Below are 10,514 nucleotides of genomic sequence, written 5' to 3'. Positions count from 1 at the left end.
TGTTGAATGTATCTGCATTCCGTGTAGTCTGGGAAGAGATAAGGAGAGAGAGAATGGGAGAGAGATTAGTTTTGATGTGTTGTTTCATATTATGGGAGCAGACCATCTGAAATCCATGGCACTTGTCAGCAGGCTGGAAATTTAGGAAAAAGTAGATGCTGCAATCTTGAGTCAATTCCACAAGTTAGCAGGTTGGAAATTCAGATGAGTCTTCTATGTTGCAGCCTTGAGAAGAATCCTTTCTGCTTTAGGAACCTCAGTTCTTGCTGTTAAGGTTGTCAACTGATTAGATGAGGCCCATCTACACTATGAAGGGTGGCCTATGTTACTCAAAGTCAGTGTTACTCAAAGTCAATGTTACTCACAGCTGAGAAGTATTTTTCCACGTCCACACTGATGCTTAACCAAACAACTGGGACCATAACCTTGCCAGCTGGACACATAAAAATAGCCATCAAAGAGTGGTGGTCCTTAAACTCACCCACTGTGCTCACTGGTTTTGACTGGAGTCAGCCTGTAGATGTACCTGGTTTCCTTGCTCACTCTCCTGCTTATGCACTTTTGAGAGGTCTTCAGGTTTTTGCTGCTCTAAACCTCATTGCTACGAGCTTTAGGCACAGGCCTCCCTTGTGTGGAACTGTCCCTGGTATATGTGCTGGGAATGTGGCTGCTGGTCACAGGGCATATGAGAGGTCAGTCCAGGGGTCACACCCAGCTCTCTTCCTAGAAGCAGCATCAGTTGCCACAAGTGTCAATCACATGTGAGATGCCCTTGGTCTAGTCTCCTTGGAGGTGTCCAGGCACTTTCTCATGGTCTCTTAGCTGTTGGCAATAAAACCTTCAGAAGCTATTTCATTATGAGGTCTGTATTTATTGTAATTGATAATGTTACATTCCTTTTCTGTGTTTGATAGTCATTTGTATTCCTTTGTAAAATTTCTGGACATATATTTTGGTCATTTTTAACTAGATTAATTATATTTTTCTTACCAATTTGTAGGTTATCTTTACATATTTTTAATTTTCAAGTGTGTTGGTTATATTGAAACTCTATCAGTTATGTTGAAAATATATTCTTAAATTTCTAAACATTTTTAGTTTAAGACATCTTTTTCCCCCAGATAATCAAGCATTGATTACATTATTCTTGTATCCATTATTTGTAAATGTAAATGACAGTGTGTCTCTTAGTTGCTTTGGGTATATTGGAAAAATTAATCCTTGTGAAAATATTATTAACAATCACACAAAATTGAGTACTACTTAAGTCAATGAACCATAAGTCAAATTTCAGCAATATGGTAAAAACTATTTATCTTTACATCCAAAGAAAAATGTATGAACTTCCTATAACAATATGGGCATATAATTTAAAAAACTCATACTCACTTTACATTATTCTGTAGCTAGTAACATCATGAGATTCTTTTAAAAGTCAGAAATATTGTACTATTTATAAATACTCTGAATAGGAAAGGAATTAGCTGTAATTTTATTCTCAAAATTGATCAATAAGGAGGAAAATACTAGTTAAGCAGACAAAAATGTACCAAAAACAGGGTATTGCTCATATATACAGAAGATATGAACAGTATAGATTCATTTCTAGTTTATTCAATCCTATTTACACATTTAAAATACAAAATTACATTTCAATCTGTCAAGAAGCTGACCACATTTTGCACCAGAAAAGGAACTTGACTTTAGCTTCTGATCATAACCTCAATATCCTGGAAAAGGAAAAGGAATTTCATGGAATCTAGATGCATTTATCAACACCAATTAATAAAAATTAATTCTGAAAAGTAATTCCTGAATGTCATCCATTCACAAATGAGTCAAAGGCATTAGGACCTTAACACTTGGTACTACTTGAAGTTGTGAGCTACTCTCCTACAGTGATTTGTTTTTATCTCCTCCAAGGATTGTTACAGTTGCTGAACTAAATGAAGTAGGGTGGCTGAGTCTGTCTGCAGAACTTTGGTGTTGTGGTCTCCTTTCTGATTTAGGTGTAGTTTTATAGTCACTGCTGGCTGAATCTATTGCCTGAGACTTCTGCTTGCAAGCTGTACATCTAGTCGTCACTCAAGGCTGTGGTAACTGGGAAGGCTGGGTGCCAATTCACGGAGAATAGTCCTGATCTCTTTTCTGTTGTCCAGGCAAATCTGAAGCAATAATGTGTTCAGTTCTTCAGAGAATCCCAGAACAAAAACAGAGTCTTGGAAATCCACTTCAGAAATCATGAGCTTGGAGCTCTCGGTGAGCAGGTAGGTCAACCCTTCCACACCATGCTGGACAATGTTGCTGCTCACGTTGAGCTTCCTGGCAGCATCCTCATAGACCTTGGGGATGGTCCCGCACCTCAGAAACTCCACCCAATCCACCAAAACTCCACCACCACTTTGGCAGGAAGGCCAGGTGCTCCTTATGCTCTTCCGACAGGTCCAGCAGCATCTTCGCTGGGCACGCTTTTTAACCCAGCAGCACCCGGGTCTTCCTGTTTAAGACATCTTTGGACATACAAGATGTCTTTAATTTTTAAAAAAATTTTTTTAGTTATAATTGGACACAACACTTTTATTTAATTTATTTATTTTTATGTGGTGCTGAGAATCAAACCCAGCACCTTGCACATGGTAGGCAAGCACTCCACCACTGAGCTCCATCCCCAGCCCTAGATGTTTTTAATTTTATGTGCTCAAATTACTAATTTTGAAAGACCCTAGCCCAGTTAGCCCAGTTACCTAAGGCCAAGATATGAAATCAAGATACCGGGCTTGTCATAAACAGGCTCAGGCGCCGGATGTGCTTTCCATATAACCGGTTGAGAAAGGACAGAGCACCCACATCCTGAGGCATGAATGAATAAACAGGAACAGATAAGCAGGAACAGAAAGAATAGAATGCAGACCTGTGGTTTTTGGAATGCAGACCTGTACCCCCTAGGTGGCCTATATGCTAGATTTAAACAAACCAATAAGAAACCTGTTGCTTCCCGCGCGTGCGAAACCTGTCCCAAACCCTATAAAAATCTCTGTATCCCCAAGCCCGGTGTGCCAGTTCACCAAAGCTCCGGCTGAGGTTCTGCTGGACACCCGCAAGTGCCTGTGTCCCAATAAACCTAAACCTCTTGCTTTTGCAGCCAGTGTTTCGTGTGATTCTCCTTGGACAGGGAAACGGGGGTCTTTCAAAAACGGGGTGTCTTTCATTGGAGGTCCCACCGAGATATCCCTCCCCCACCCCGTCCGGATCCCTGCCCGAGGACCACCAGCATCACTGGGAGGTAAGCTGGCCAGCTCATGTCGTGCTTGTCGTGTTGTCTGGTGTCACTTCTATGTCTGTAATGTTTGTAACTCTTGGCTGATACTTTGTTTCTATGTGCTGCATCTGTACGATTACACATAGTCGCTCTGTATTCTGGGCAGCTTGAGAAGGAGTTGACGAACTCAGACTTCTCCCCTGCCACCCCGGGAGACGTCCCAGGGATTTTTGTAGGCAATGGTGGGGCTTCTGCTCCACCTAAGCCATCTGTATGTGTAGGCAACGGTGGGGCAGCACCGAAGCCATCTGTATTTGTAGGCAATGGTGGGGCTTCTGCTCCACCTAAGCCATCTGTATTTGTAGGCAACGGTGGGGCAGCACCGAAGCCATCTGATCTGGCAGCGCTCTTTCTATTCGGTCTGATTGTAGTGTTATTGTGATTGTTGTGTTATTGTTTCTGTCTCTGTATTCTATCTCCTCATCTAAAACTAGCATGGGGCAATCAATCACGACCCCTTTGAGTCTCACCCTCGATCATTGACGAGATGTCCGGAATCGGGCAGATAACCTTTCAGTAGAAGTCAAGAAGAAAAAAATGGGTAACGCTTTGTACTGCAGAATGGCCAACACTCAATGTGGGTTGGCCAAAGGAAGGTACATTTAAACTGATCTTATATTACAGGTGAAGTCCCAGGTTTTCATCCAAGGTCCTCAGGGACACTCTGACCCTACATCGTTACCTGGGAAAATTTGGCCTCTGACCCGCCCTTTGGGTCGCCCCTTTCTCTCGGCCTAAGCCTGCTCCACGATCTCCTTCCAAAACCCCACCCCTACCCTATCAGCCCAAACCCATACCGGCTCCTGATTCCATCCAGGTTTCCTCGGAGGAAGAAGAAGAAGAACAAGTAGATCCAGCCACCAATAACCCTCCGGGTCCATCCCCCATGGTCGGGAGATGTCCCCAGCCCCTTTCTGGGTTCTGAGTGGATTGCCTGTAGTAAAGTATTTGGTGAAGTATTTGGTAAAGTATTTTGTAGCTGACGGATCCGCGATCCGCCTGAGCCTTTAGTAGCAATCCACGATGCACTGCGAATTCTGTGGCCGCGCTGCGAATTCTGTGTTTTATGTTTTTGTTTCTGTTGTCCTGTCTGTCTCCACCCCTTCCCCCTTTAAGACCTAAGGCAAATTAAAAACTGACTTTACTGGAAGGTTAAGAGATATGCCTAGTGCCTAAGGTCAAACCAAACTAGAGAAGCTAATCAATCCTGTAAGTGCAAGGGAAAACTGAGGAATTCCCAGCAGCTGCCAGAGCGTTTTTCCGCTTTGGGGAAATTTCCTCATTTTTTCTCTTCACTGTAAGGATTACCCCACCTAAATGCAGTAAAGTCAGTCACACTGAGACCCTATGTGAGAACATCTGGTCCACTCATGGGAAATCTAAGGTGCCACTGATAGGAGTCATAATTAAATGGAAGTTCAAAACCTGGAGAGATTTTTCTTATCTGGTCTGTTTTAAAGTTTATTATAGATTGTTTCTTGGGGATAATCTAGGCTAAATGTGTGTCTAAAAGATGTTTCATCTGGTATCTAAATGAGTTTGAAGCATTGCATAATCTTGCAGTTAAAAGTTAGGGTTAAGTAATTGTTTAGTTTGTGATTTCAGATAATTCATGCCGGAGAACTTAAATACTTAGGATAGAAAATTAAAAGAACTCTACTTCCAAGTTGGCAAGTAACTCCAAATCATTCAGTTTTATTTTTTTATCAATCTTTGAACTGGGTAGCCTAAGGAGATTTCACTAGGTATACAGTGCATTGATTTGGGCAAGGATAGTAAATTATGATTTGATATCTGTTTCTCTCAGTGTATAAGATTTAGGAAAAAGTGTTGAATTAAAACGTTGGTCTGGCTCATTGAAATGACATTAACTAGCAACAGTCTTGGGAATTTGCAAAGCTTAATTTTAGATATACATGGTAGTGTGGATTTTTTTCCAGGTGATTTAATGTAACTTAATACTACTTTAGGAACTTCAGAACAAAGAAAGTAGCTTAATGATCCTGAAGGAACTTCTTCTGATGGTGGCTTTTATATTATCAAGAAAGATCCTATTTTCAGTTTTGTGTGAGTAAATTTTTCTAGTGTAGGAATATAAATTGTGACTTATGGTTAAAATGCCTTAGGCATAAAGTTTCTGCTCAAGAATTCTGGTTTTCCCAGTCCCTTCCAGACCTCAGCCAGGGCTTTAAGCTGATATGCAAACAGAAGCAGATTGGAGCTCAGGCCCAAGGGGGAAAAAAAAAAGAGTAAAGGTGTCTTTTACCTGAACTCAAACTAGATTAAACCAAAGAGTAAATTGTATGGCATTTACTAATTACTGGCCGGTCAACTTTTTAGGACTTTTGCTTTTTTTAGATTCTGTAATTTTTTCTTTGAGCTCATGATTTTGTTCCTACAGACAAGTTAATGTTTTTCTGATAAGTTCTATTTTTGATCAACTGGAGGGTTTTTTTTTTTTTTTTAACATTGCAATGAGATTTCACCTGAGGAAGCTGCAAGGCCTTCACCATTGTGTTATGTGTTACACTTGTGTTACCTGTTGTATGTCGGTATGTCTGTATGTGTATATGTCCATATATCCTGCAGTGATATGACAATTGACAGATGAGGAGCGCTCATGAAAAATTTAAAAATGGATCCAAATATCTTTGATTCATGTGATTCAAATGGTTCAATTTAAATTGGGTAAACAGATGAAAGTAAAGATGTCTTTAAAATTAAGCTTATAAGCTTTTCTAGGTGTTCAAAAAGGCCCTAATAAAATGTTGATGTCTATGAAATAATCTGCTTAGATTCAAAGGTTTACAGGTATTGTTTCAAAATGTGAACAGAAGGAGGTTAACAGATAAAAAAGAGAAACTAGAAGGTTCTAGGTATGGATTTAATAGAGGGAAAGCGTATTTCTGGATAAGAGTCTATATGATTAAGTTATTAAGAGGGTTTAAGGAAGTGATAAAGAAGGTCTGTGTAAGTTTTTGAGCAAGTAATCTTAAAGAAATTAAACAGCTGGTTAAACAAGTGCTGTTGTTTTAGAGAATTGTGCTATGTTGTTTCTTTAAAAGCTAAACTTGGTTAATATAAAAACATCAATGTAATTGGTGCAATTAAGGTGTTCATATCTTCCAGGTATACAAGTCTATAAGGTAGAAGCTTTAGAAAGAGCATTATATCAAGCTGGTATTCTAAAAGTGTATGGTAATTTAGGCTTAAAAGAAAAACATGTTGGAAATTTATTTATATCATTTGTGTTCTATAACTGTACTTATTATCGATAAATTATGTAAAGTTCCATGTTACTTTTTACACTGAGATACAATTTAAATGTATTTTTAAGTCAATAAGAGCCTGATCTGGGTAAAGGTTTTATTGTAAAACACAAAAGTACTTTGCTACTTTTCTACAAAAGGTTAAAAGTTTTCAGCCTTTCTTTAATTCATGTTTTAGATGTGATATTATATTATGTTATCTAATATTCATATAAATTTGAGCAACAATTTATGTAGATGTCTAAAAAGCAAAGATCAGCTTCAGAACTATAGTATTTAAGACTTATGATGAGCCCCGCCTTACTTGAGATAAGGCTCTATGTCCCATCTCATGTGAAAGTGACTATGGAAGAAGTAGGCCAGATTTCAGTGCATTTAAGGTTGTGGCCAAAAGTTGGTTTTTGTCACGATTGCCAGGACCTCAAACAGGGGATTATAATGTATAACTCTGCCAGAATTCAAGGTAGCTATTACATAAACTAAATATGTTTTTATCCTAGTTAGTTTTGTTTTGTAGTTTGCTTTTAGATGGTCTAAAGATTGCCTGTTAATGTTTTAAAGAGGTACTGCTTTAAGAACTCACAACCTGGGTTAACTTAAGGAGTTATCACCTACAGGATAGAGAGATAGGTACTAAAGCCCAGTACTTAGTATAAGGCTGTTTAAGTTTATTTGCTAGATGTTTAAGTTTTAAAATTAAAGTTAAATTAAAGGGCCAAGAAAACCAATATTTGGCTCTTGCCCTCTGAGTCAGTCTGAATCAGGGATAGGGAACTTCTCCAAAGGGCTTTGCAACTCTAGGCCACATAACCTCCTGATCAGGGAGATTAATGAGACCAGTGGAGGACAGAAAGCCAATCAGTGCATTTGCTGTGAAGAGGAGGGTCATCAAAGAAGGGAGACATCCCTAATGCTTCTGAGGGAAGCCGTATGGTCAAGCAAGGCCTGGACCCATCCTAGCGCAAATGGCACTAGCAGAACTGAGAAGCTGATGTGAAGTTCCCGAGGACTCCCACCAGAGTAATTCAGCTGACTGGTAACAATAGATGGAAACAAAGTCAGTTTGACTTGCTTCATCTTAAACACTTAGCAAAGACAGTCAAAGCCAAAGCACAGCTGTTCCTGGACATCTTAAATTATAATAATAGTTAAATGTAACTTCCATAAATAAGTAGACTGGAGGCTGCAAAAGAGACTCTTAGGTAGGAATGCCTGATAACTATCAAAAGGGACTGCTAGAGTAGTTTTAGTCTAAGGCCTTTATTTCTAACCAATGCAGGTAGGCTTAATGTTTGCAGAATTAAAGATTTCTCTATTAGACACAGGTCATACTAGTAAAAGGATTTTGCAAGATCAGATGATATTAAATTACTAAACTATATCTTAAGGGAAGGACAACTGTAACCCTAAAAGTTAAATGTTGTGTTTACATCCCTGACAATTCTGGCAATGTGACAAATATCCTTAAAGATTTACATGCTCAGATAGAAGCCATGTCCTCAGCAACTTTATCATGGAAACAATATCTTAGCTTCTGGTTCTTGGTACTTCCTGGTGGAAAACATTGTTAGTCTTTGTCTTTGCCATCATACTCATTGGCATATTTCTGTGCTGTGGCATTTCTTGCTGCATCAATCTGGTTCCAGTACTAATGAATTCTTGTTTCTCTTATAGACCACCTATCACTCGAATGGCCCTCCAGCCTATTACTTCTCAATTGGACTTTTAGCATGGACCACTCGATAGACCCAATATTTTTAAGGGGGACTCCAAACTGCTTGCCCCACACCGTCCCTTTTCAGCCTGAAGAAGCCAGAGAGATCATCTTCGTCCCCCTTCCTCACGGCAGTAAGGAGTTCCCAAATTAGAGGGGGGAATGAAGCCAGATTCAAAGTTAGGTAGTCAGTGTAGTTAGATAAATTGGGGTCTAATATTGAGTGAAATCTAAAATGGAGGCCATGCTGGGAATGACTCAGGGAAAACACAGGACAATGGATATAAGATTCTATCCATGATAAAGAAAAAGGGGGGAATGAAAGACCCTAGCCCAGTTAGCCCAGTTACCTAAGGCCAAGATATGAAATCAAGATACCGGGCTTGTCATAAACAGGCTCAGGCGCCGGATGTGCTTTCCATATAACCGGTTGAGAAAGGACAGAGCACCCACATCCTGAGGCATGAATGAATAAACAGGAACAGATAAGCAGGAACAGAAAGAATAGAATGCAGACCTGTGGTTTTTGGAATGCAGACCTGTACCCCCTAGGTGGCCTATATGCTAGATTTAAACAAACCAATAAGAAACCTGTTGCTTCCCGCGCGTGCGAAACCTGTCCCAAACCCTATAAAAATCTCTGTATCCCCAAGCCCGGTGTGCCAGTTCACCAAAGCTCCGGCTGAGGTTCTGCTGGACACCCGCAGGCGCCTGTGTCCCAATAAACCTAAACCTCTTGCTTTTGCAGCCAGTGTTTCGTGTGATTCTCCTTGGACAGGGAAACGGGGGATCTTTCAAAAACGGGGTGTCTTTCAATTTTTTCTCATGTGATCATGTGTTTTCATGCGTGCATTCTTAGGAAATATTTTGTAAGATCAAGTTTTAAAAGCTATCCACAATATTTTCCACTAATCATTTTAAAATTTCCTTTAAAATATTAACATGGTTAATATATCTAGAGTTGACAATGCATATGGAATGATGTAGAAATGCAAGTGTGTATTTTATTTGTGGAATGTCAATTCTCCAGTCCCATTTGTTAAATAATTCTCTCTTTTCCTACTTCTCTATGATGCCATCTCCATCATGAATCCAAGTTGTCCATGTGGACAGTTCTGTTTCTGGGATTCTTAAGAATGTGTTGATAAACTTGTGTTTTAATTCTATTGATAAATGATTCTTGCTACATCGGATGGGAATGTTTCCTTCCACTACAGAGTAAAAAGAAAAAATATGATAATAAGACATCCACTTGTATATAAGGGTAATAATAGTAACCTGTGTGATAGAGCTTTCCTTGGGAAGAATATATGTTGGACATATTTTTTTTTAATGTGGGAGTATCAGAACACTGCTTATAGAACCCACTCAACACAAAGTAGCAATGAAGCAGAGACCTGTCCCCTACCGATGGACAGCTCTTTCTTTCATGACATCTATTCTGACCCTATGAAAAATCTACCCAAGTAAAATAATTGCCACTTACGCAGTATTGTAAGGAGAGTTGTGAGAGACTCTGCATCTAATAGAAGAAAAAATAGGCCTTAATCTTCATCATGTGGGATTAGGCTCCAACTTCCTTAATAAGACTCTTACTGTACAAGAATTAAAACCAAGAATCAATAAATGGGATGGAATCAAACTAAAAAAGTTTCTTTTCAGCAACAGAAACAATCTGTGAGGTGAACAGAGAGCCTACATCCTGGGAGCAAATCTTTACACCTCACATATCGGATAGTGCACTAATCTCTAGGGTACATAAAAAACTCAAAAAGCTAAACACCAAAAAAACAAATAACCCAATCAACAAATGGGCTAAGGACCTGAACAGACACTTCTCAGAAGAGGATATACAATCAATAAATAAATTTAAGAAAAAATGCTCATCATCTCTAGCAATCAGAGAAATGCAAATTAAAACCACTCTAAGATATCATCTCACTCCAGTCAGAATGGCAGCTATTATGAAGACAAACAACAATAAGTGTTGGTGAGGATGTGGGGAAAAATGTACACTCATACATTGCTGGTGGGACTGCAAATTGGTGCAGCCAATATAGAATACAGTATGGAGGTACGGAACCACCATTTGACCCAGCTATTCCCCTCCTTGGACTATATCCAAAGGACTTAAAAACAGCATACTACAGGACACAGCCACATCAATGTTTATAGCAGCACAATTCACAATAGCTAAAGGAGGAGAAGGCAG

General features: G+C 39.4%; 1 pseudogene; it reads right to left on the bottom strand.

The window, feature by feature from the left end:
• Positions 1-1,868: 1,868 nt before the first annotated feature.
• LOC144249070 (COMM domain-containing protein 2 pseudogene) lies at positions 1,869-2,454 on the bottom strand (annotated as a pseudogene).
• Positions 2,455-10,514: the final 8,060 nt, after the last annotated feature.

Source organism: Urocitellus parryii, chromosome 11 (assembly GCF_045843805.1).
Source record: "Urocitellus parryii isolate mUroPar1 chromosome 11, mUroPar1.hap1, whole genome shotgun sequence".
Lineage (NCBI taxonomy): Eukaryota > Metazoa > Chordata > Mammalia > Rodentia > Sciuridae > Urocitellus > Urocitellus parryii.
This window is presented reverse-complemented; position numbering and strand designations above follow the sequence as displayed.